At 44.9% G+C, this 26,527-nt stretch overlaps 1 long non-coding RNA gene across 1 annotated transcript; it reads left to right on the top strand.

Annotated features, from left to right (window-relative positions):
* Positions 1-10,804: 10,804 nt before the first annotated feature.
* LOC146171494 (uncharacterized) lies at positions 10,805-15,642 on the top strand. The gene is made up of 3 exons (XR_014702860.1): positions 10,805-11,062; positions 11,770-11,824; positions 15,603-15,642. It is a non-coding gene; the product is annotated as an uncharacterized LOC146171494 (long non-coding RNA).
* The last annotated feature ends 10,885 nt before the right edge of the window (positions 15,643-26,527 follow it).

Below are 26,527 nucleotides of genomic sequence, written 5' to 3'. Positions count from 1 at the left end.
ACCAAATTCTGGGACAGGCCAAACTAAAATGTTACAATTTTACCTGCGCTGTTGCCGGCTGCTCCAGGAGACTGTCATGCACATCTGTGCCTACTGGCAAGCAATATCTTGCTTTGGCCTGGTGTAAGAAAGGCAGGGTTACTGGTTATCACGTTTATCACTTTTTAGTGGCAGCTCTAATAGGACACCAAGTTTCTCAACAGAGAAATAAAAGGTATTTTGAAACATCTCAAAATAAAGACCATCAAGGAAAGAATGCAGTGTGAGATGCCATGTGTAAACTATGCTAACTGTGCTTAGTTTGAACTGTGCTGAAAATTAGATACCAGATTATAAATCGAGAAACTTCGTACTATGCGAATATGAAGTTCCTTGTAGTGGGGGCAACTGAAACAAATATATAATGAAACACTGACAACTTTGTGCCATGAGCATTCTCTTTCTCTGCCAAAAGCCTTTTTCATACCTGGCATCAATCCAGGGGCACCTCTCTATCCTTGTCTTCATCAATGCTCTGTGTAACCTGGTAACGAAGAGCATAGATGTTAGACAATAAATCAGCCGACTTTCATGAAACATCGGGCACACCGTTAACATACATTCAAGTAAAGCTTCGAATACAGAGCTCTATGCAACATGCTGAAGAGCATGTACCCCCCACCCTTACACACACACATACACACACACACACACACACACACACACAGTGGCCCTTCCTACTATGGTATATATCTAATAATGTAAATAATATATCCTGGTTCATATGTTAGCTGCATGGAACTAAAATAGTAGAGTTAGGGCAAGGGTTGATGCATTAGTTTTTCAGCTCACAGAATCCAAGCACAAGCTATTTAACAATCAGACGTGGAGGTAATGCATAAAAGACTAGTCCTGGACTCACACTGATATGGCCTGTTTTTCTCCTCCAAAGCGGCAGAAAAACATTGATGCAACTATTTGAGAGATGTAGGGTAATTGTGATGGTGGTGGCAGAAAAATATTTTCCTCATTATCTCATTTATTGTGCAGTTCCCTTTTTTCAATGTTGTCTATCACCACAGGACTGTGAGATTCACAGTAAACCATTAAAATCACTTCTCCAGTCACTAAGCAAGTGCAGATCACCTCACAAAAAGGGACCTCCTAGAAATCCTGTTTTTGCATCTCGACAAGGTCTCTCAACAGCTAAACAAAGATTATGCGGGGACCCCGTCTCCTCGTTCTGGTTTTCTAAGAGTCTAAGTGCCTTTTGCTGGAAGTTCCATTATTTGTGATTGCATATATGATGCAGCTTAAAACAAAGTCCCTTCCCCCCCCTCGCCCCCCCCCCCTTTTACTCTCATAGGTTGCAGCCCACTGGGAGCAGAGAGCTTATTTAAGATGACACTTAGTCTATGAAGGTGCTGTACGGAATACCATGCCAATTACTGTAAAAGGTCAGTAAACATGGCGTCAGTGTAATGTCCAGCCCCCAGGCAGTGAGAGATTCAAAGTAGCAACTTCCGAGATGTTTGGCGTACTTATAACCCCCCCCCCCCCTCCCCACACACTTTTTTTTTTTTTACGGGATCTCGACTGCGCACACACGTATGCAAATGAGACGCTCCTCAAATACCGCGCTTTCCGACCCCAGAATAATTATTAGACTCGGCTCTATGTTTTCAAATAAAATGAATTAACACCATGATCTTCACTGGTTAGAGATTGAACAGCAAGCCCAGATTTGAGTAATGTCTGTCTGCGCGTCTTTAGCCAACCGAGTTCGAACGTATATATTTACCTCTCGGGCCGCCTTGTACTACTGCAGAGTTGTCGGTGGAATTGTCGTCGTCGTAGATCTCGCCAAACTGGGGGCGTCGAAGTCAGAAGTTCCACCGCTCGAAGAGGAATGAGAGGTCTCGGCAGCCATATGTGCATTCTGAACCACCGATTTTCCGTTTCTCTGTGCATGAGCACATATCTTGCTCAAGGTGGCGTTTGCACCTTAAAGGCATAGCGCGCGTCGTTCCACAGGTTCCACAGTCCCCCTTTTGTCACAGAACGCACATCGACGAATCAGTCCAATAAAACGTATCCAGAAATCGTCCTGCCTTTACAACTAGGCCTAGGCCTTCCCTTGGCAAAGCGGTGTGTGTTTGTCGATTAACTCTATGGGTCTATGGTTTGGTCAAGGTTTTGGTGTGGTTGGTGTGGTGATTAAATAGATAACTGCCACATATCTGGCAAATAGTGTAGATCATGAACGTAAATGTACATACCACTGAAATTAAGTGGTACTATGCGCCACCTGCCTTTGTATTTTGTGAAAACTAGGCTTGCAACAGTAGCCAAGCTTAAGCCACAGAATCCTTGGCCTACATCGTTTTAATTCACTCGTTTTCATTCTCAGGATAAAAATTCAAAAGCTGAAGAGCGTGAAAGACTGTCCGTTGAACATGCATGGGTACATGAGCGCAGCCGCGGTATCCAAGTTGAAACGGACGTTCAAGGCACAAGATTAATTCCCGGGTCGCTTGAAATTGAATTTGGCTTTCCTGCAGTAACGCACTTGCACAATTGAACCGCTGAACGATTATGTTCTAATTGCCATAGTTTTTTTCTTCAAGGACCATATATAGTTATTTGATACTGCCCATGGTAAATTGCATGGTCTAATTGTTTATAGAACTTAATTCCCAGTTGATATATCTGGCTGGCTTATAGAAATTTCTTGCAAAAAGGGTCTTGGGTTCGCGCTGCAAGCTTTCATGCTCTACGTGCTTCCAGCATTAACACACGCTCGGCCCCATGACTAGAGCACTGCACCTGATTTTCCGGTCCGGGCCCGGCCCATGCCCACCGTTTAAAGGCCGCCAAGCCCGGGACTATGAACCAGGCGCGTACCTGGCCTGCGTTTCCACTAGGCCCGCCCCAGGCCCGACAAAGTCTGCATGCGCAGACGCCTTAAAAATGTACTGCTTACCGCCAGTACATAAAAATAAGCCAAGATGAGACAAAAAAAAAAGAAAAGAAAAGAAACTTACAGTAATAATATTCTCAACAGAGAATTAAGGGCAGTAGTATCTGTAGAAGCAAAGGTTTCGTCAAGAGAGTTTTGGGAAGACATTTTACTCCTCTGTCTACAATACGCTTTCTTTTATTCGGCGTCAAATAAATCACTGGACCAAATTCAGCGGCAGGTTTCCTTCATTTCCGAAAGAAGCTGTATACACAGAAAGCCCCGGCCCGCGGCCCGTTCCCGTGCAGTGTTCTACCGACCCCCTGCCCCAATCCCGATCACGTATATAACACAAGCAAATATACGGGGCGCCGTGTCAGACACGTATGGCGAGCTTGGTACGGATCACACATATGCTCTTTCACATATGTACTACAATCAGCTGAATACGGCAGCGACGATGTCTTGCGATGTGTTTGCTAACACGTTGAAATGGCCACAGAGCGTAGCGTGGCGGAACGTCCGTGGCCACGATGGGATGCCGATCTTCTCTGTCTCTTACTCAAGGGATTAAGAGGGACTCACGTATACCACTTTCAGGACTAGATCATACCTCCTAAACCTCCTGCGTCCCTTTTGTTTTCCTGAATACATTCGAGGGGTGCACATACATCATGACTGATATTGTGTGGTCGTGTGCGCCTCTCAGCTAGCAGTTCTAGTGGAATGATGCCGAGACAGCGAGAAAGCCGAATTGTTATCCTTTCGAACAATCGTCCTCATAACGCTGCGGACGAGTTCTTCGTTAACTTCCGGGCAAAAGGAGCAACATGCAGCACGACTTGTCTGACGACGGCGACCGCTAATTGACAAAAAAATAAAATAAGAATGGAGTTGATAATGAAATTGCTACGCCTTTGTATATGAAGCTGTACACATTATGGTGCGTTACAAAACCTAAGCAGACACAAAAGCAGATGCAGAAGGAGCTGTGTAAGAACATTGTGTGTGTCAATGTCAAGCGAGACAAAAATGTGTCGTGTAGGCCTATAAAATTTGAAAAATAAATATATAAAAAAGTCGCTTGTATTACGGCCTCCGAGATCACCAAACGCGCGCGTTTGGTGATCTCGGAGGCCATGCTTCTATACATGGTAAAAAGATGTCATAAGTGAAAAAAAAAAATAAATGAGAAAAATATTGTTAAAATAGAATAACAAGGGCTAGATTTGGGGCTAAATGGAGTGAATTACTACTAAAAGAAGAGACAGAAACATTATTTACTCCTTATAGGTGGCGGGTGCGACACACGTGCGATTAGGCCATTTTGGGATCCATTGGTGACATGTGACACCTTGTTCAAGTTCGCGCTGTTCCAATTTCCCGATGAGTCTTTTGCTGTAGAGTATGTTAATGTAATTCAGGGGCACGGCGCAGTCGTTAAACGTAACTCAAAAACCTTGCCGACGTTCAGCGGCCCTTCACAGAAGGTCAATCGGATAAAAGTTGCCTGGCCCGAGAGGATAAAAAACGGCGGGCAACTGGCTCATCAAAGCTGCTCGTCGCGCAAGCTGTCAAGTTCAGCCTTAAGTATACAGACTGTTATTGTATTTTTTGCAGATGTAGAACTGGCGCCCTTGCATTGAGCCAGATAGCGCTGCTATTTCGCTGTGGCGGTATGCATGCATGTTTATCAAGAAGGAGGAATAGACTTCGCGTATCTCCTCCACCCGCGTCTGGCGCTTCGCCTCGGATGCTGGCTGGTGCGCGTTGTTCTTCGGTCAGGTTGATCGCGCCCAGTTGGGTCTCAGGGTCAGAGCTGTGCAGGGTCTCCCAGGTTCTTTGGTTATTTATATTTACGGCCCTCCTTGGGGAGAAGGTGCATGCACGTAGTACTCAACATGTCGACAGTGCAGTAATTTTTTTTCCCCAACGTTGGTATTAAGGGAGAAAAAAATACGATGTCACGCCACAGAAAGACTTTTGGCACATATCGCAGTGTTCGGATTTTGCAGTGACGTAAACAAGTGGAGCCATGGTTAAAATACTTCGTGCTTGTTTCTGTACTCTGAAGGGACGGAAGAGGAAAGTTTTTCGTCAAGAACTAGTCCTAGATACCAAAAACCGGCGTTATTGGGTTTTTCAGATGCCGTAATTTTTTTTACCGGCGAATGTTTATCAATGTTTTTTGGTTAGAACCGGAAAGTACATTGCCTGCTTGTGCCGTCTTTTTTTTAACGATATTTACTGCCTAAGGGCATCAGTAGGGTATGAGATGAAGAATGACGAAATGATTAAATTAATGGAAAAAGGTTGGGTGATTTTATGAAGTCAAGGAGTGAGAAATGATGTCCCTCCATCCAGGTGATATACGAGGCAGGATTGTTTGCTGGTAGGCTAGCTATCGCCAAGTGCCGGATTCGTGTCAATTTCAGTGCTGGGCAGTCCCACAGCAAGTGGTGAATGTCGGCTTCAACATTTTTGTTCTTGCATATCGGGGAAGAAGTGGAGGTTTCCGAACGTCTGAAGCTAGCGCTCTTCCACTTTTCTGGATTTTATATCGCTGTGAGCTATTTGTGATCTCGACATCCTTCGGGATGGCGGGCGCACGACTCCTGCGCCCGCCCGCCACCATCGAACAGGCTACAGCGTACTCGACGGGTCACCTTGACGTCGCGGACGTGGAGCTTCCAGACTCGGCAGATGACTCCACCGTGACAGAGATGGATTCCGACAACAGCTACACGCCTGTCCAGTCGCGCCGCCTGAAAAGAAAGCTGCGCCGAACATCAGTAATGAGTGAGACACCAAAGAAGAACGCTGAAAAGCAAGGGATCTTCTCCGTGGCCTTCGTACCAACAACGGCAACGGCGAATCTGAATGTGATAAACAGACAGCACCTGACGCAGTTTTTCGACCAGCTGGTTCCCGGTGAAGTTGACGAAGTCAGAATTATTCCCTGGAAGAATGTCCTGACCGTGGATGTCAAATCCCAGTCTACAGTGGACAAGCTGAAAGGAATTGGTGCGCTAGGCAACATGCCGGTCCGTTCCTTCCTTGCACATGGGAAAAAGACTACTGCAGGTGTAATCAGCGACGTTGACCCCAAGATAAGTGAAAGCGATCTCTGCACGCTGATCAAATCTACGGCGCGCATTGTGGATGTTCATCGATTCGGCCGCTCAAAGTGCGTTAAATTAGTCTTTGAAACTGAATCCCTCCCATCCCACGTTAAAGTGGGCTATGTGAGGCACCCAGTTCGGATGTATGTTCCAAGACCTGTTCAGTGCCACAAATGCCACAAGATCGGACATGTGAGCGCCGTTTGTCGAAACGAGGTATCCTGCCGTCGATGCGGCGGTACGCATCCTCATGACGCATGCGAGACGGAGACTGTCAGGTGGTCTAACTGCTCGGGTGCCCATGAATCGACGGCTAAGGACTGTCCTAAAATTCGGGATGAAAAACGTATACTAAAAAAGATGGTGAGAGATAACTCGACTCATCAAGAAGCGGCCGCGTCTATTCGTCGTCGCAAGCACCGTTCCCGACGCCGACACAAGGAATCGGAAGGCAAGCCCAGCCTGGATAAGTCAACTTCAGAGTTAACGTCAGCTCAGGTGCCACAACAGATTCAGTCTAATCCCGCTAAGAGTACTCTTGCTGTAATGTCGCAGACAGTGTCACATGCCAAGGATCAGACAGAGGCTGTTGTATTACCTACCACCTCTGATGCTGAGTGGCCAGCTCTACCATCAAAGGCCAACGCCAGGCCTAATCCCAGTTTGGTTGCCACACGTACTGAAAATTCCGACAACCCCGACAGCCAGCAGGTAAAAGAAATGCTGAAACAGCTGGTTCGTTCAATGCGGGTGCTGCTCTCCAGCATCAACACGCAAACAGCAAAGTTTGCTGTTCAGTTTTTGGACGCATTTGAGCCGCTCTTGGCGGCATTGCAATAATTCACAATGGCGCAACAAACTAACCCCACCTCTGTGACGATGCACTTGCGCCGCAGTGTTGTGATGCAATGGAATGCCCGAGGCCTGCGTGGTCGGCTGAGTGACTTCCGACAGCGGGTACAGAAGTACCGCTTTCCTGTGATTGTGATCTGTGAGCCCAACATGCCGGCTGCTTTCCGCCTTTCTGGATATGTTCTGCTATGGTCTAGAGAAGCAAACGAAACAAAGTGCTGGTATGTGTACGCCAAGACATTGCGCACGTCCGCCATGCTCTGCAGCCCCACAACACGAACCACTACATTTGTTTGACGTTAACCCTGAAAGGACGAGTATGTTCTGTAATTGGCGCTTATATTCCACCGAGGGATGGCTTGGACAAATCATATCTATTTTCAACAATCCAGTGTTGTGCAGCTCCTCGTATTATTGTGGGGGACTTTAATGCTCACCACCCTCAGTGGGGTAGTGCAATAATGAGCAATAGAGGAAGAGACCTGGCAGACTTTATGCATACGCAAGATCTCGTCAATATAAACGACGGCTCACCGACGTTTCTACGCGGAACAACCTACAGCAGCTGCTTGGATGTGGCGTTTGTTTCCAGAAACCTCCATCCCTCCGTTTCTTGGTGTAGTGATGTGGAAACACATGGGAGTGATCATATACCAACGTACATATGCATCAAGTGGTTTGCACCTGCCACTTCACCTCGTGTGCAATACACAGACTGGCCCGCCTTTAGGGCAGCGGTGGAGACTTCCAGCGTGGACCTCCAGTCACCATCTCAAATAGAGGGACTCATTACTTCCTCTCTCAGTGAGAACACTCGCTATGTTAGTGTGCCGGTGTCAGTGTCCAGCATCGACGTGGAATTCGAGCGGCTTCGCGCGATCCGTCGGCGGGCTGAAAGGAAGTACAGAAGAACGAAATCCGCGCAAGATCTCGCACTTTCTCGCCGAGCTAAACGTCAAGTTTTGCGTCACCTGGAGAGGTTAGGACGACAACGTTGGAGGCAGTTCTGCTCATCACTGGATCCCCGTAAGCCCCTGTCGCGTATCTGGCATGTTGCGAGAAGCTTGCGCACACCTCCGCGAGAAAGGCACCCTTTTCGTGCCCTGGCCCTTTACCAACGCCGCAATGAAGTTGACGTAGCTGAAGATTTTTGTAAAATGGTTGTGGGCACAAACCAGGCACAGTTACCAATTTCAGAGGTTTTTGCACCACCTTCGCCGAATGATCATTACGACGTGCCCTTTACAATAGCTGAATTAGACGCCGCTCTTGCTTCTTGTCGGCATTCATCTGCACCTGGTCCTGACGGGATTACTTATTCAACCTTATCGAACCTAGGCAAGGATGGTAGAACTGCACTACTTAATTATTTCAATGATATATGGGCTTCTAGTACTGTTCCTGAACACTGGAAAATTAGCCGCCTGGTTGCTCTTTTGAAGCATGGAAAGCCTCCTCTCGAACTTACCTCATACCGGCCAGTCGCCCTAGCAAGCTGTGTTGGAATAGTTATGGAGCGCATGGTGCTGGCAAGACTTGAGTGGTATCTAGAGAGTAATGATCTTTATCCTAATATGATGACTGGATTTCGCCGCGGACGCTCTTCCATTGACAGCGTCATCGACCTTGTGGCGACAGTAGAACACGAAAAGCGTCACCGTCGACTAGTAGCTGCTGCATTTTTAGATATAAAGGGAGCTTAAGACAACGTCCTCCATGAAGCTATTCTTGATGGACTTGACGACGTGGGAGTTGGTGGCCGGCTGTACTTGTGGATTGTAAGCTATCTCAGCGGCCGTTCTGTTTACATGACTACGCCTGAAGGAGATACTACCCACTTTCAGGTCGGTCGTGGAGTTCCACAGGGAGGAGTTCTCAGCCCAACTGTATTTAACGTTGCGCTAATTGGCCTGGTGAGTGAATTGCCAACTAACATCCACATAAGTGCATATGCTGACGACATCTGCATCTGGGCCTCTGGTTCGACGCGCCCACAACTACGTGCGAGACTGCAACGAGCTGTGTCATTAACATCGATGTACTTACGGCGTCAAGGTTTATTTTTAGCGGCAGAAAAGTGTGCAGTGATCGCGTTTACGGGAAAATGTGTCAGCCGCTACACGATTACCCTTCATGGAGTCGTAATACCATACGTCTCCAGGCACAGATTCTTGGGAGTAATTATTGACCACCGACTATCTTGGTCGAAACATATTGCTATGGTGAAGAAGAGGCTAATTAATTTTTGCCATGTACTTCGTTACATAGCTGGCATCAAATGGGGTCCAACTGAGCGCTCCTTAATACGCCTTTACGAGGCTCTGTTTGTTGGCTACATCCGGTACAGTCTCCCAGTACTCTCTAGTATGAGCATTTCCTGCTTGCGGACTTTAGAGAGCGTGCAAGCGCAGGCACTGAAAATATGCCTTGGACTGCCCAGATGCACCTCTAACAAAGGCACAATTGAAGAGGCACACGCTCGCCCAATGTCCATATACTTGTCACACGAACCACTTCGTGTATATTTACGAGCACTTACAAGACACCGTTTTCACCCACTCAGCAAGCTTCTGGATGAGAGGCCGGACTGCAGTTTTACAACTGCACTCCGCTGCCATCAGTCGCAAGTACCGACAGGATATGCCCTCCCATATCATCCCACCCAACCACCATGGACGATGGATAAACCTTTTGTGAACCTTCGTGTTCCCGGAATACTAAAGAAATCAATGGTACCAATTAGTGGACTCAAACAACTTACTCTGGCACACATCTGGTCAGAATATCCCAGCTATATTCACATATACACTGATGGATCTGTGTCAGCACAGGCATCCGCTGCAGCTGTGGTCATACCAGCTCGGAAAACGACTCTGCATTTCCTTTTGGGACATACCTCTACATCAACCGCTGCCGAACTTGTAGCCATTCGAGAATCTATTCGCTATATATGTGGGGAACCACCTCAAAAATGGTGTATATTCACGGACTCGAAGACTGCATTACAAATTTTGGAAAACTTCTTACGCCACACTGCCTATCAGTCCCTGGCACTAAACAGTATGGATCTCATCACATCTGCCCAGCTGCAAGGCCACACGATAATGTTTCAATGGATTCCTGCCCACTGCGGCCTCCATGGGAATGAGCAGGCCGATGTTGAAGCGAAAAGCGCACTCATCAATGGCTTCCAAACAGCTGTGCCTTTTTCAAGAGCGGATACGACGTGTCTTCTAAAGAGTTATATGAATATTGCTACAGCAGCTTACTGGGCTCAACCAGACGCCCGACACATCCGTCTAAGAAGGCTTGATCGAACATTTAAATTTTATGTTCCGCGTGATATTCCGCGTCATCAGACATGCTTGATACATCGACTTCGTTTAAACGTGGCTTTCACGCGCAAGTACTTACATTTAATTGGACAGCTGGACTCACCGGAATGTTAACTTGTGGCATCCCAGAGACTGTGGACCATGTATTATTGGTGTGCCCAGAGTATGCGAACGAAAGAAATGTGCTAGCTGCTTCCTTGAAGCGTTTAGACAAGAGGCCTCTGTCGGAGGAACTGCTGCTGGGCGCTTGGCAGGACAAGGGGAAGGGCGTCCAAGCAGTGCGCGCTCTTTGCCGTTATTTGAGCGCCAGCGGACTTGATTCACGTTTGTAAAGCAAGCTGCTGTGTCTGTATATATATTTCATATGCCTTCTCCCACATCGTCACCCATCATGACCTTCTTTCTTCTCTCCTTCCCCTTCCCCAGTGCAGAGTAGCAGGCCAGATTTGAATTATTCGGGCCAACCTCTCTGCCTTTTCCTTTCAATAAATCCATCTATCTATCTTGCATATCGGACACCGTGGGTGGGGATATAAGTGTCCCCGCCCGGGGTGTTCGATATGTAAAAACAAATATGAACGTAGTCATTGCTTTTTCAGAGCAAGAGCTCAATTTTGAACTGTGCCATTTGTATGTTAAGGCAAGTGATGTCATTCACAAGCCATAATATAGAGTGAAGCAAAGACGGGTATGAGAATGTCTGCTAATAGGTTTTCTTCTTCCTAGCTGTGCGCAGCAATCTGGAAATATTACTGAATGCAATGCTTGAGGAAGAGGAGGGATATGGTGATGCCCATCGACTGAAGACCAGCAAGGTTTCTGTCTTCTGTACTTTCCATTCGTGTGTTATAGGCCATAATGAGAAAATGTTTTGTATTGCTTTTTAGATTTCTGTAAAAATGTATTGTTTTCCTTCTTTGACAACAGCATAAAATGCTTACGTTTGCAATCTAATCCCTGAAACAGAGTCAGAAATTAAATAAATCTGCAGGCCATTAAGATATATTTTAAGATCATCATGTAGCAACTTCCTTATTCGAGTTAGTAGTGTGCTGCAGAAGCATGTTAGAGCCAGAAATCCTGTACAGGGTGTACGTGAACCCCATGTGTATCGGCCAGTTCCACAGCATCTTGGAGCTGGTAGATTGTCAAATTATTCAGCAGAAAGCTTTTTATGTTATTCAGTAAGTCTGGCACACCAATTTCAGCGAGTTTAACGTGCAGTACATTGGCAAAATAAATTATTTTTCTGAGCCTTAATGGGCAGCTTGGTGGCATCACTTGTTGCGTTAGTGTTGATGCTAAGCTTTCACTATTCTCTTAAGTACCACAGCTTGCTATTGAAATAATGTTCAAATTGCATTCTTCATTATACCATTAGTCTCTTACATTCCTCCAGGCCTCTTATTGATGAATGACTGCTGCTTGTTAAAAGCTAGGAATCAGTTCTAAATTGTTTGTGTTTAAGCAGTTAAACCTCATTTTTGAAAAAAAAATTATAGTGTTTCTTTTTGTATAATAGAAGCCAGGAAAACGAAAGGGGGAGACAGCATCTTAGGCTGGAATTAGATCAAAAGGTAAGCAACAACATGTTTTTGGCTATGTTGAAGTAGTTAGAAGGCTTATCTATGCATAACTCATATTGAATAAAAAATTGTCATTGGCAATTTAAATACACTTTTGCAATATTATGATCCTCCACATGAATAAGAGTTAAAATCAGTCAAAAATTTTTCATATTGTGTCTACTGGAGAAAGGAATGGCTTGTTTGCAATTTTAATGGTCTGGGAATGCAGCATCATATTATGCATGTAGTGATCACACAGCCTCAGCTCTATGTGTCAATTTCTACAGGTCATGTTACAGCTAATGATTACTTTTGTAAATGGGGAAGGATTTTCACGGTACAATTGAGTGTCACAATTAAAGGACTGTGATCAATCATTACATGGCACTCTCTCGCACATTAAATGATTGGCATGGTGCATGTGCAGAATTAGACATATGATGAGGAATGTTTTTCAATGCCTGTCCCAGTCCTATCTGCCATCACTGCAAATTTGTGACGGCCTGCAACCCAGTATTGATTTCAAAGCTCTGGCTTGACTTAGAAAGGGGTCCATTCACAGCTGGTTCATTTATTGCTATGTCTTGAAGCCGGTTAACCTTTGGAGGGCCTGTCTAAGAGTGCACTGTCTTAGCTCAGCGAAACTAACAATAAACGAACACGAAGCGCTGTGCTAATACAGTAGAACCCCACTATAGTAAACTCGGATATAGTAAAATGAAACTGAAGTCCCAGTTCCTCTTCCATAAGTGACATCTTTTGCCTAAATGGTAAAAACATTTTTGGTAACAATCAGTTGTCATAAAGTGCACCTGGCCACGGGGATGTACTTCCCTTGAAATTACATCACTGCACACGCACTACTTAGAATCGAAGGGCAGATATAAAAAAAAACAAAAAAAAACCGCAAAACTGCTTTTTTAATGGCTTTACCATCAGGCTCACCAATACTAAGGAGCCAACTTTACATAAGCCTTAGAACCGTGAAGGAAAGAATGCAGTGCATAGGATAAAAAAGTGAAGTTGGCTATGAATACGGAAGGAAGGTGGTGCAGTTCACTCAGAAGTAAAAGAGCGGGAAAGCGTAGCAAGAAGTAGGGAAATAAAGAAATTTCCGAGCTGCAGGGCGAAACACAAGGGAGTGATGGCAAGAAATGTAGGCGCGGCATGTTCAGTTTTGCTGTGCTTGACTGTCACATACATTTCTCATCTATTGCCTTTTAAATGCCCTAAACAGTGGAACGCAATGCCGTGTACATTCAAGGCTTTGGGTTTCACATGAAATCACTCAGTTGAACAATAATAGAGTAGAACGTTGAGCTAGTTGGTGTAACATCTTGGAAGGAGGCAGCAGAGCAGGGGAACAAAACCGAAGAAGCGCACACAGACACAAGGACAACGCTGCATTGACAAATATATTGATCTGAAACCGCGCATCTTTTCTCCCTTCACTTTACCTCTGCAGCTAACTTATTCCTTATCTTTAACATCCTGCCAACAAGCGTAATCTAATTCCTTTTTCAACAGTACCACTGAAGGCGTGGTAACACACTGGTCTTCCGAGCTCCTGATTGCACGTGCTTCGAAAATTTCCCTTGTTAACCTGTCCTTATTCCTTCTCAAAACCTTCACATTGTGAAGGTCAGCTGGACATTTTTGGTCTTTACAAATACAAATAAAGCAGCCTCTGCAGTGCACTTTGAGGTTGGTGTCTGACTTCTCCGATATTGCTGCAGCGTGCTCTCTAATTTTGTCATTAATGAATCTTCCTGTTTGTCCAATGTACTGCTTGATGTAGGTTTTTTTTTTAGTGCAAACAAAGACGAAGACAAGAAAGGCGAGACGTTTGCGCTAAAAAAAAAACCCTACATCAAGATGAACTACCAATTCGCCCAGCAGGAAGTTTTAATCAATGTATTGCTTCCCACAATGTAAGGGAATCTGGTAGACAATCCCCTGGATACAATCGGAGTACCTTGTCCGGTGCGCAGTTTGGCATCTAGACTTAAACTCCTGGTTATTCACTCGAGCAAACTTGCATTTGGCTCTGTTTTATGTCGCAGGACACAATCCGGATGCCATGTCTGTGTCCAACCTTCATCAAATTATGGGTCAATCCATGAGTATATAGTACCACTGACCACTTATTTCTTTGTTTAAAGAAATAATGTAAAGGGCATCCTCGGAAAGAGGAGCCGTCCAAGCTTACTTTGCGTGCGCCTTTACTACTGATTCTGATCACATGTCGGTGGCAGCACTTTGCAAAGTGTGGAGGCCACGTGCTCCTGTGTTCTCTCTTATATTGCTTCTAGCTGTACTATGTCGCATACTTACATGCCAAAGTTATTGGCACGAGCTCAAGACTGCCTGTCTTGTTTGCGTGATAGAGAAAGTTATGCGTTCACATAACCTTTAGACATTTTCTGCCAGCCAAATAGTCCGTCTCATCGTCATTATCATCATCCTTTTCTATCCCTTAAAGGCCCCAAGTGGGGTATTACATTGGGAGGGGGAGGGGGGATCGATAACATGTATCAGCGGTCAGGAAATGAAAAACGAGAACAGGCACTACAATGCAGTAATACAACAGCAATACGAGAATACCATAAATTGTACCTGAGCACAATTCAAAAACTCCTAAAACAGACTATGGCAGTATAAGAGCAACAACAAATGCAACATAGACCACAATCACATAAACTCGAAAGAATAAAAATTGCACAGAAAGGAAACCATTGTAGTTGTTCGTTTAGATCGGCAGCAAGTATAGTAAATTTAAATGTCATGCTTGGAGGCTATTGATTCGGATAATTTATTCCATGCTGCAATTGGTCTAGGAAAAAAGGACCTGTTGAAAGCATCAGTGTGACCATGAAGACTCTGAACGCTCATTGAATTATAATGGCAACGAGAAGTGCCTAGTGGCAACTTTAAGAGCAAGTTTGGTCAATGAGGACAAAGTTGTGCAATTTTCCGTCGGAGTTTCCAGTGGGTGAAGGTCAAGGGAGGCTTTGATACCAGTTATGTAATCCAAATAATGTGCGCTAAAATGTTATCTGAGCACTGTTGCTATACAGTGCTTGTCGTTCAGACTTAGCACTGTATGCGACTACTTTTTTAGAGTACAAACGTTTTCGTTGAATTGGGAACCAGAAATCTTGCATCTAGAAAGAAAAGTGCAAATTTTCTTGGGCTCACTCATTCAGAATGCACCTTGAATATTTTAATCTGACTGCTCGCTTTGTCTGTTTCATCTGAGGCAGTTGAGACCATTGCGCATTATTTTGAGCAAGTGAGTCCATTTAACCGTGCAGCTGGCGGGTGTGTATGTAGGCACACCTTCTTCCTGTAGGTATTGCTTTATGTACACTGGAATATGGACACTGCCTCCTTGCATTCCAATCTTATAGTTGGTGCTGTGCAGTGGTAGCTCAATCGGCGTTGGTTGTACAATACATAGCTGCCTTTTGTGGTGCCACCTCAAGGACGATTTCTAAACTCTGCAAGTGATACCTTTCTGATTATGTCTGCAGACCTTGTGCAGGAGCAAATGAAAAAAAAAAAGGTTATTTTCTAAGGCCCAGACAAAGGCAAATAAGTTTTACTCAGTAGCATTGTTGGTTGCTGCATGACATAGTGCGAACGATTTCTAGCTGAGTAGCATCTTTGTGTTGCTCTGTGCTGTCGGTAGCTAAATAAGTTTGCGAAATTTAAACTTCGCCCATCTGAAGCTCCGATGTGCAGTGTTGCTCATGTTTTCTTTCTGCAATGTTCTGTTGTTTTATAGAGTTGCCAGAACTTGTTGACGTCTTCAATACTTCTGGAATGGCTGGTGCAGCATCAGTAAATACTGGAGGTAGTGAGTGTTTTGGCGGTCCTGTAAGTGTTGATCAACTGTTGCAATGAAAATTAAGTTAACCTGTAGCCCTTTATAAGAGGCCCCTATTCTGCACTATTTTTTATACCCATTGCTAAGCATGATTCTCTCAGAAAGTACTGTGTGTCAAGTTGGGTAGTGTAAATGCCTCATTGGGGCACTGAAAGAGCTGCACAGCTGCACAAGCAGTAAGAAATCTAATCGTCCCAGATACACCTTCAGTTTTACTATGAACAGAAGAGTTTAACATCAAGTCTAAACAATCTTTGTTGCGCTGTTGGGACCATGAAGGTGGCACATCTATTAGATCAAAGTAGGGAATTCGCTTGTATGATGAAAGAGCACTGAACAAGTGTAGAGGGGGAGCCTCAGTTAGCAAGCCGAGCCAACATTTCGACAAGGGGACTTGTCTTCGTCTGGGCAGCACAATTACTGGTGGAAGTTTTAAATACGGTTTTGCTTCCGAAGAAAAAAAGCTAGGGAGGGGGGGGGGAGAAAGAAGCAGGGCGAGAAGTGAAAGAATGTTTCCTTGGGTATGAACTTCTATGAGCACGGAACCAGTGCTTTCATCATCACATGAAAAAAAAAAAAAGAAAAGCAGCAGCATCATGAAAATCTAATATGCGAAGTAGACGATTGTCAGCACCTAAAGCAGGTTCGATGCTGACACGTGTTTCTTGAAAGGGGACAGGTAGAACGAAAGGAAGATGGTTTACCCGGTATGAAGAAGTACTGAACAAGGGTAAAAGGGGTAAGCCTCAGCTCACAGGTCGAGCCAACGTTTCGACAAGTGGACTTGTTTTCGTCTGGGCAAAGTGATTATCACTGGCAAGGGTTTAAATATGCTTTTACTTCCGAAGAAGAAAAGTTTAGGAGGGGAAAGTGGGTGAGAAGAAAGTAGGTGAAGGAGTGTGGAGGGGAGGATGGGTGAGAAGGAAGTAGGTCATGCATTGAAAAAATAAATTAATTTTCAGTATGTATTTCTCATCCTGGAGCCAGGGATCTTGTGGTGGCCTGCAAAAGAAGTAAAAGCAGCATACCAGGAAAAACTACAATACCGGGTAGATGATTTGTCACCACTTAAGAGGGTTTGGTGCAGATACACCTTACAAAGGGACAGGCTTTGCAAAGGGCCCTGATAAGGAATATATCTAAGGGGGCCAATTCTTAAAACTTTCTGCAAAGCTGGTGGTGGTGGTGGTGGTGGGGGGGGGGGGGGGGTCAGTACAAAGTCACAGGATAATAACTGCATAGTGAACCACAAATGACATGCAAAAGAAAAAGTTTGAGGACAAGCTCAAGCAACAAGTGATAAAGGGGAAATGTGTTTGGAGAAGCATGTACAGCTTATGCTATTGTAGAAGGGAATAGAGTGTACATGCGTTGTGAATAAACTGTACAATTAACGCTATGTGGGATTGTTTCCCCGAATAGTTATGTTGCATAGGGAATATACTTAAGGGATTCCCTTAAGTGGTGACTAATCATCTACCCGGTATTGTAGTTTTTCCTGGTATGCTGCTTTTACTTCTTTTGCTGGCCACAGGATCCCTGGTTCCAGGCTGAGAAATACATACTGAAGATGTTTTTTTTTTGTTCACTCCATGACCTACTTTCTTCTCATCTTCTCACCCATCCTCCCCTCCCCACTACTTCACCTGCTTTATTCTCACTCACTTTCGCCTCCACAGCTTTTCTTCTTTGGAAGCAAAAGCGTATTTAAACCCCTGCCACTGATGATCGCTTTTCCCAAACGAAGACAAGTCCACTTGTCGAAACGTTGGCTCGACCTGCAAACTGAGATGTACCCCTTTTACATTTTAGGAAACGTAGTGCAAAGAAGACAAGGACAAATGCAAACGCACCAACTCACCCAATTCAGCATTCTTGTACCCCTTTTACCCTTGTTCAGTGCTCCTTCATACATTGAAAGGGACAAGCATTCCAAAGGGACCTGATGAGCAATACAGCTAGCTGCATGGGAACAGCTATCAAGAGGTTTTGGAAAGGGGAGAGAAGGACAAAAAAATTAAAATAACAACAAATCAGAGTATACTATACCTGCCAAGCATGGAATTATCTGAAACGATTCAAGGGGGAACCAAAGTAAGAACTAATGGGAAACGAACATGTTTGAAAAAACACTTGGAGCTTTTGCTGTTATAGGAGGGGGGCGGGGATACAGAGTATGTACATATGCTATGAATAAAGTGTACTATTTACACTTTATGGGATTGTTGTCATGACTAGTTGTGGCAGAGAGTAAATATATTTAAGGAATACTAATGCTTCTTTCAAGATATTGTTGCAAGATAACGACAACGAAGTGTTTCCTTCACTTGCCTCTTGGAAGGGACAAGGAGATGACAACAAAATGGGCCTGGTTCCATGTTGCTGCTCGCGGCTATGCTTGTTGAGGCTGTTGTAAATATACTGTAAATACATAGTTTCCACGTAACAATATTTGCTCCTGTTGGTTCCAATCTTCTAAATTTATGGATTAGATATGCCACCCTATATTTTGTGTCCCTTGAAGATTTAAAGCCCAACATGGAGAATAAATAAATAAATTTCAATAACCTTACGGCCCATCTGATTGAAATGCTGGGAAGCTGCTTTTGGGAGGTTTTTGCCTGTGTCTGCCCGATGTTCATTTACCCTTCTGTTCATTGATTGCCCAGTCTCTTTCGGACAAGTTCAGAGCCATAATTGAAAACCTGCTTGAAAAGCCATGCCCTTTGCTGACTGCAAATATCGCTTTGTAGGATGAGCAAATGAATGCGCTTCCTCGACTGCGATAGACAAGGCACTGATGCATGGGGTGCAGCACAGATGTCCGCACAGCTTCTCCGCACCTCCAGTTCCCCCAATTTACTGCATGTAACACACTGCTCCCCTGCAAGTTCACCGTCGTCTAGGGAAGCCATCGCGCAGGGCAAGCCACGAACCTTTCGCTTACCAGTGACGACTTGAAATGTGCCCATGCCACAAAAGTGTAATGCGATGATCAATTACAGTACTGGTACCGGCAGCTGATCAGAGTTATCAAAGCTTATGCTACGCCGCACGTTCAGACTATAAGGATGGTCGACTCTGGCAAAAAAAAACAGAAAAAAAAAAACAGATCTGCCGCTCCAAGCGGCCTGGAGTAGAAGTTGAAGTGAAGGCATGTCGTGAATGTGGCAGTTAGTCTTACCGCCATATTCACGACTGCGCCTTCACTCTAACTTCTACTCCAAGCGGCCCCCGAGACCCGTTTTTCGTTTCAGAAAACAACCTCCACTCGAATAACTCCCACAGTGGCAGAGAGAACTCGAGTTTTCTCAAGAATCTCTAGTCGCAGTGCCGCTGCCTTGGCGCCGCTCCTCGACCACTCCACTTGTAAACACTGAGGACATCACATCGTTTGCTCGCTGTGTGGACTTTGTTCTACCGGTATACCAAACTTCACGAGAGTGGATATGACGAGGATGCACCAAACCTTTCTCTAAAGCATTGGCTGAAAGTGACAGCGACCCAGGACATCTGGCACGTTATAGTTTTACAGGTGTGGCCGTAGCCTCTTGCTGACCGTGCCGAGCTTTTATAACTGTGATCAGCCGCCGGTACCAGTACTGTAATTGATTATCGCATTAGGCGTCTGTGGTGTGGGTACATTTCAAGTCGTTGCCGATGAAGTGAACAACTTTTCGGAGCTTACTGAGTGCAGAGTTGAGGCGCGCATTTCACGGTTAATGGTGAGCTTGCTTGCAGGTGGACTCGAGCTGTGGGGGAGGCGCACTCCTTCCATAGCTCGCCTTGTCTGATGAACGGCGGCAAACTTGTCGTGGGGGAACAGCATGTCACATGCAGTAAGCTGGGGTGCACCGAAGGCGCGGTGGGGCTGTGCGGACATCTGTGCTGCACCCCACGCATCAATGGCTTGCCTGTCACCTGAGGGTACGTAGTGCGTCTTCGGACGCGCGGCACTGTCGAGGGAGTGCATTGGTGTGCTTGTCCTACGAAAGGATATTCGCTGGCAGCGAAGGCAGTCTCTTCAAGCACATTTTTAGTTAGGGCTCCGAATTCAGTGTGTATGCGCTGAAACGCACTGTGAAGCAGCATGCAGGTTTCCACCGTTTGCCCCCGAGCCATCTGAAGGCCAAAGCCATGTTCATAGAAAGTGCCGGCTTTTACTTTTTTTTTTTCAAATATATTTTGATGTCTGTCAAAGCATGGCAGTAAAAAAAACGCAAAGCAGCAAAGGGCGAGAACATCTCACACCAAACAAATAAACTGAAGTATTTACACCATTTCTCAAAGCATATGTCATGTACTGAGTAAACTCTATGTCACCAGCAGCGACTGTTGCCAGGCGCAAAAGCATTTTTGGTCGTTTTTCACAGCCACCCTTTTCATCTAGCCCGCAAAACAAGTTCCACTATGCTCTTAACATCGAACTTGCTTGCGAAGGTTGTTGAAGACTCAACATGAAAAACTAAGCGTGCTACTTTAGCACAAAGTTTTCGGGCCAAAAGTACGCCTTAATTTCATCCCCATACGCCATTTGCGCTGCTTCGAGTAGAGAGAGAACTTGTCAGAGGAAATGCCGAGTTGGATTCATGAATCCTAATTGGCCCTGAAGTGGAGGAGTGGCTGTTTTCTCCACTCCAAGCACTGGTGGTAGAACGTCGAGTCGAGGCACGTTTACAATATGGGCGCTAGTTTGCATTCATGTGAGAAAACCATTGAGAACTTTCAGTACAAGAATCAAACTGAACTTGGTGGTCTATATTGCTGAGACTTTCAGTTTGCACATCCCATTCCTTATACCTTCAATGCAGTTGCAGGCTTTCAGGCACCGTTAAAACATTCACAGCGCCAATTGGTTTCGTATTGAGTGGGAGCACCCATTTCATGGCAGTTGTATCAACACATGAAGCTCATGATAATTTTTGATGGCAATGTTTGTACCTCCAGCCGTCAGCCAGGATTTTAATTGAGATGTCCCAAGTTTGGTCAAAAGGAGGTTTTCTGTGTGTAAAATTAATGGTAGAGCACCTGTTGGGAGCAGCTTGGCTCCACAGAAAATTTCAACTGTACTGATATTTTGAGGTATGCAATTGTATGTTACCAAAGCTTTACTTGTTTCGTTTGCTGTTTCTTCCAAATTCGCTTGTATTATAGTCACAAATGCATGCATTCAAGATTAAGCGGAAAGGGAAGGGTTTGAAAACTCGGGTTTTGTATTTTCTTCACCGCTAAAAGACAAACTGTTCATGCAGTGAAGTTCGTAATATAACAGTGTTTTTTTTATATAAATGCTGCTGTGTAAAAACAAAATTTCGTTGTAAATTAGGATGGATTAGGGCGGACGTTAAGAAGCGGCAGATGATTTTTTTTTTCTTGTTTTTTGCCAGAGTCGACCGTCCTTGTCGTCTGAACGTGCGGAGTAGCATAAGCTATGGTGGATGCGAATGTTAAGAAGCGGCACATTTATCTTTTTTTTTTTTTGCGAGAGTTGTCCATTCTTGCATTTATAAATCAACGAAAGCATGCGGTCAGCTGTGATCATGACACCGGCTTTTAGAAGGGCGGTACTGGTATATCTAACCTGGCCAGATTCGGGCTGCATTTGAGAATTTTATTCACTTATTTTGCGTTAATAGGGGCTGCCATATTTGTTACAGCTTGCAGTATTCATTATTTTGTTACAGTATTTGATTGTTTTAAATGTTAAAAAGACGGCTTTAATTTGTGCCTTGTTTCCTTCCTCTTCAGTTCATGCGATGTCGAAATTTCCCCACCTACCTTACTCTATGGTCCAGAGTTTTTTGCGTCACAAATTCAACAATGCAGCGAGTGCATTGAAGAAAGCAAGTAAAGAATCATAAACAGGAAGGGTCAGCTACTTGAGGTTCCATAACGCACATTAAAGAAGGGACAGAACACGCTCGTGTTCAGTCCTTTCTTTAATGCACGCTATGGAACCTCATGCATAAATGGGAAGTATGTTTCATTTCTCATTCTCTGATAAAAAAAAAATATGCTTCCAAGATTCTAACCCGCACTCCTTTATTCTGAAAAATGGAACTATTATATTCATGTCAGGATCAGATAAAAAAACAGAATGCCCCATTGTGATTTCCATTACAGGTTGGTGGCTTTGCCATAGTCTACATTTCAAATACGACGTTTCAGACATTGCGGTTTCCAACTCCAGCTCAGCTTTTTTACTTTTGTTTTGTCATCATTCATAACCATGTTAAGAAGGAACGAACCATCTGGTTTCTAAAGCTAGTTCTTGTAGCAGTATATGATTGTTAATTGGAATGTTAAAAAGCCTACTTTAATTTGTGTCTTGTTTTCTTCCTTTTCAGTCCACATTGCGTCCAAAGTTTGGAACCTATCCAGATCTGCGGTCCGGACTTTCTACTTGCTTTCGTTTAGCACGAGATCAGTGCTTTGTTGCTCTATATATTGGTGTATTGTAGCACTGTTTCTTGAAAATTAAACTCTGTAAATAGATATTGAGTGGCATAGGTGTATTTCCTTTCCATGTACTGTATTGTGATTTAATGTGTGATATGATATTGCCGAAATTGTTTGCTGCGAGTACTATGAAAGACCCCATAGTGGAGGGCTTTGGAAATTTCGACCACCTGGGGTTCTTTAATGTGCACTGACATTGCACGGCACTCAGGCACCTTGCTTTCCACCTCCATCGAAAAGCTGCTGCTGCGGCCGGGATTCGATCCCACATCCTCGGGCACAGAAGTCTTGCACCCCAACCACAGCACCACCACGGTGGGTCATTGTACTCAAATGCTTCAAATAAAGATATAAAGGAAGTTGTGTCACATATATTCAGACTGGGTGGGTAAAATACAGGGACGGAAATAACGGTAAGTTAGCTTAAGTAACATTGACTTTTGAAAACTGTCAACCAAGGAGCATGAAAAAGGGTCATGACAATGGACAGAAATGTCGCATTGAGGTGTTTGTCGGTATTGCCCTTCATTTATGTTTCTCGGTAGCTAGTTTTCAAAATGTCGGACGTATTTTCAGCATTTGGCAGCTATATTTTTGGTGCATTTTTTCAACATTTTTGTAATGCATCAAAAATATGAGCGCATTACATTTTTCATGTATTTTTAGTGCATTCCGAGAATGGTATAAATTTATGCTTTTAGTATATTATTAGTATATTTTGCTTGGTTTGGAAAATATAACTGCAACATATTTGTAATGCTCCAAAAAATATGAGCGCATCCTATTTTTCATACATTTTTAACCCATTCCAAGGGTACTTTCTGCCAGCATGAAAAATAGGTCAAGTACATTAGTAATACTTTCAAAGTACATTGTCAGTCTATTGGTGGAAGATTTTATGAACCCTGCCAAGCTGAAGAAAGTACATTTTCAGTATGTTAGAAATATGCTCAATAGGCAGAAAGCATATTTTAAGCATATTTATATTAAGATATGCAGTGTTGTACTCCTAGTATATTTATAACATATTTGTATGGCATTGGGACAAAAAAATGCGAAATTAATACGAAATAAATACAATCCGTTTGAAGTACATTTTTAGTGTGCCTGTTTTTTGCTAAGGGCTCCCCTCCCATTTGAGCCTCATACACATAGTGTGGGTACCAGGACACAGCAATGTGACAGCCACTGCGGTTGCTGACAGACTAGCTAAAGAATATCTGAATGGCCCTGTATTGCCCATCCTGCCGGCAACAGCGTACATAACAGCAGCACGATTTCGGAGGCGTGCCTTATTAAGCACGCAGTCTGGATCTGTTTTATCATCGGATGACTACCTGCATCTCAAGTATTCCTGCAATAGAAAATCATGTCAATGAAGGCAGACTGATGTCCTTCTAACCAGGCTACGCTGTCGTATTCCGCCCTAAATTTCTATATGCACAGGTCTGGTTTGGTGCTTTCTCCTGTCTGCGCATTCTGCGGGGAACCGGAAACAATAGATCACTTCTTGATATTTTGCCGCCGTTTTACTATGAGGAGAAAACGGTATTTAGAGAAGCCGTTACAACAGCTGGGTCTTAATTTGAGCAGCCAAATTTTATTATCGTTCGGTGCCACCATGTTTGGGTACAGCCACAGGCCTCTTTTTAACGCCATTCAAAACTTCTTAATAGAAATAAAACGTCTACCTTGCTAATATGCTTTGGACGTTTAATCTGCACATATAAATCTTACTATTCTCCTACTGCGTGCGTTAGTATTTCCTCTTTTTTATTTTGGTTTTTCATATTTACATTTCCTTTTCTATTCCCTAGCATTTATCTCTATTTTTGCGATGTAGTTGTACATCTCAAATTCTAATATATCTGCACCCCAATTCTTGGCCGATCCCTCTGTGTGGGTATGTGCCATCCAATTAGAGGAGAACAACAGCAACAGCTGACTCCAAGGTGAGCCACCATCGCTTCTGTTCTGCTCGCTACCAGTGCCCGCTACCAGTGCCTGGATCCCCGCTTAACACTTGGTCGAGGTCGCGGGATTTATCTGCCATTTCCTCGCCCTGGAGCTCCGCAGCCGCCGAATTCCAACCTCAATGACTGAGTCCAGCGCCAACACTACCGGCCCCGCTCCCTCGGCCCCTTCTATTCTATGCACCGGGGTGCTTCGACAGCGGGACCCGCCGGTCTTCAGCGGTACCGACGATTAGGATGTGGAGGACTGGCTTTCTTCGTATGAACATGTAAGTACCCACAATAAGCGGGATGACAAACATGATCTTCTACCTAACACAAGTAGTAAAGCTGTGGTTCGTTAATCACGAGGCTGACGTTCCAACTTGGGCCTCATTCAAATCCCGATTTGTGGATGTCTTCGGTCGCCCTGCGGTCCGCGAACGTAGCGCCGAACACCATTTGCGCGAGCGGGTGCAGCAGACATATATATTATGGTGAGGCTACCCCCCAAAAAAACAATGTGCCTCTGCCCGTGCCACTAGGTATAAGGAATTAGGGCGAGGCGAGATGAGGGAAGGCCCTTTGCTTGGGCTTCCTGTTGGGTATGATGGAGATGTAGGAAGGTGGGGAAGAGAGAGTTGGAGGGCAATAGGACGGAATGAGGGAACGTGGAAGGAGAGAAAGAGAGAGGGAGAAAAAAAAGTAAAATATTAATAGTAAAAGTGTGTTTATAAATATATAAAAGAAAAAAATAAACAAATCCTCTTCCTCTGTTCTCTTTGAAAGGGGAGGTTGTGTTAAATTGGTACTTTTATGTGACTAGGGAGTTTGCAGTTTACGTAGGTAATTAGTTTATTACTCGCCCCACGTTCTCCCACCCCCCTCCCGTCCCCCCTCTGCAGCAGACATATAATATGGTGAGGCAACCAAAAAGAGAATAAAATAATATGCCTCTGCCCGTGCCAGGCGAAACCTTCACTAGCTACATCGAAGATGCTTTAGATTTGTACCACCGTGTAAATGCATCAATGAGTGAAGCCGAGAAGATTCGCCACATCATGACGGGCATCAACGAAGGTGTATTCAACATTCTCATGGCAAAAGAGCTCCGCACTGTAAGTGATGTTGTCACAATGTGTCAAAGTTACGACGACCTTCGTCGCTAACGCCTCATCTCTCGATAACCTTAACCTACGATATCGGCTATGTCTAATGCCACTGTAAGCTCCACAACTATTCAAGAAATCACACCTTTCGTACGGGAAGACGTTCCGCAAACCGGCTCCGGTTCCGCAAACGTTCCGCATTCCGGCTCGCACCTGGCTCCGACCATACGCCAGGTTATTCAGGAACAAGGTGCCGACGCACTTCCACAACCTCGACAACCTACTCTTCACGCCGCTCCACTGACAGCTCCGCTCATTCATGCCGACGCTGCCCCGACGCCTGGACCCACTCCACTGTCTTATGCTGAGGTTGACACAAGACTACACCCTCCTACGCCTTTTCTATCGTACGGTCCGCCGCAGCCCGCATTTTTCACTCAACGTCGTGTGCCACCTATTATACGCCCTTGGCGCACATCTGACAATCGGCCCATTTGCTTTTCATGTGGTCTCCCTGGCCATGTTGCATGCCTGTGCCGCCGTCACCCGACCCCATACGCTTTCAATCAGAGCCCGGTTGCCTACGGACAGCCGCCGTCCCCACCCCGAGCGCCACCTCAGCCCTCGTCTCACATTGACCACTTCTCGTACAACCACCGCTCAATCTCTCTGCGTCGTCGCTCGCCCTTACCGATGCGTCTTTGCTCTATCTCTACCTCGCCAGTGCCGGAAATCCACTAGCCGCAGTTCCGCAGGTACGAGCTGCGCTTTCGTTGACAAGTGAAGTCCTGCTTCGCCACAGAACAATTTAATTGCACTTACCATTGAAAATGCTTGTACTCTCGCGCTTCTAGATACTGGTGCTGCTGGGTCAGTTATAGACGTTAGACGGTACCGCTTGTTACGAAACGTTATTCTGCCGTATTCTGGGATTTCTTTGAGCACCGCCACTGCTCAGCACATTGAATCGCTCGGTACCTGCAGGGCTCGAGCCACCATTCAGGATGTTCTCTATGTCACCCGTTTTATCGTTCTCCATGACTGCTCCCATGATATTATTTTAGGATGGGACTTTTTGTTTCGCAATTGCACCGTAATTCATTGCGATCGTTCCGAAGTGGAGCTGCTTTCATCGGTGTGCACCGCACCGTCCGCCGCTAACGTTCTTGGGGAAGCCAAATGCCACTTTGCAGATGCTACTGATATCCCGCCTTCCTCTGCTGCGATTGTGCCTATAAACTGCGCCTCTTTTCAAGACTGTACAGTGCTTTTCACCCCATCTTCCCTTTTTGTCTCGAGACGC

This window comes from Amblyomma maculatum, unplaced genomic scaffold (assembly GCF_055883805.1).
Source record: "Amblyomma maculatum isolate TAMU_Amacu unplaced genomic scaffold, ASM5588380v1 scaffold_20, whole genome shotgun sequence".
Lineage (NCBI taxonomy): Eukaryota > Metazoa > Arthropoda > Arachnida > Ixodida > Ixodidae > Amblyomma > Amblyomma maculatum.
Note: the sequence above shows the minus strand (reverse complement) of the source record. Positions and strands in the feature narration are given on the sequence as shown.